At 38.7% G+C, this 785-nt stretch overlaps 1 protein-coding gene across 3 annotated transcripts in view; it reads right to left on the bottom strand.

Moving 5' to 3' along the window:
- The window catches only part of tiam2a (TIAM Rac1 associated GEF 2a), a 78057-nt gene that overhangs the window by 44354 nt on the left and 32918 nt on the right, over positions 1 to 785 (bottom strand). The window lies entirely within an intron of this gene.

Genomic DNA, 785 nt, shown 5'->3' with positions numbered 1-785 from the left:
TGCTCATTAAAATGTATTTTACAAGTTTTTGTTACTTTCACTTTTCATGTTTTTGCTCTATGTTACATCATCTGTAATTTAATAGCATTAGAGCTGCTCCATTGCAGAGGCTCAGTACTGCAAAACCTTCCGCAGACACGGAGTCCGCAGGAAGCATCAAAGAGTATTCCACTCTTTCCCATTAAATGCAGCATAAAAGCCAAACAACAGGAATGTCTCGCTGATGGTTAATTTTCACACACATGAAATCACAAAAGACACATTCCCAATTAGCTACTAAAACTTAGGTGTAAACAGAGAGTAGAAATACTATATCCTCCACTTATTTTATAAGATGAGGTACTCATCATTGGTTTTGCTCCGATGCAATCTTTAATGAATCAACTCCTCGTTTTCTTCAACACCACAGAGTTTATCCCATGCTTTCTTTTGGTACCCACCAAATGCCAGACACTGCCTTTGTGAGGAATACATCGTCCTGTCATCTTCAAAGCACTAAACCTAAACATTTCTTTTGCATTTTTTCAGCTCCAATGTATCCTGATATTCATTTGTTAGAGCCCCATGGGTTCCTTGTCTCATTGAACTGGCATGGTGTAGATTTCAATATTGTGCCCTACATGTGTTCCTGGCAAAACAATAATGCCCACAGCGGCACCTGGCACAAGTAACAACAGTCAATAACCCAGCGGACTGATGCTTGCACTCATCAGTCATTCTTGCACTGATATAAGGCATGTGGCTAAAAATGACCAAAAAAAAAAAAAAAAAAAAGGAAATGTGAG

The sequence above is a fragment of the Sinocyclocheilus rhinocerous genome, unplaced genomic scaffold, assembly GCF_001515625.1.
Source record: "Sinocyclocheilus rhinocerous isolate Xijiao unplaced genomic scaffold, SAMN03320098_v1.1 scaffold2743, whole genome shotgun sequence".
Classification (NCBI taxonomy): domain Eukaryota; kingdom Metazoa; phylum Chordata; class Actinopteri; order Cypriniformes; family Cyprinidae; genus Sinocyclocheilus; species Sinocyclocheilus rhinocerous.
This window is presented reverse-complemented; position numbering and strand designations above follow the sequence as displayed.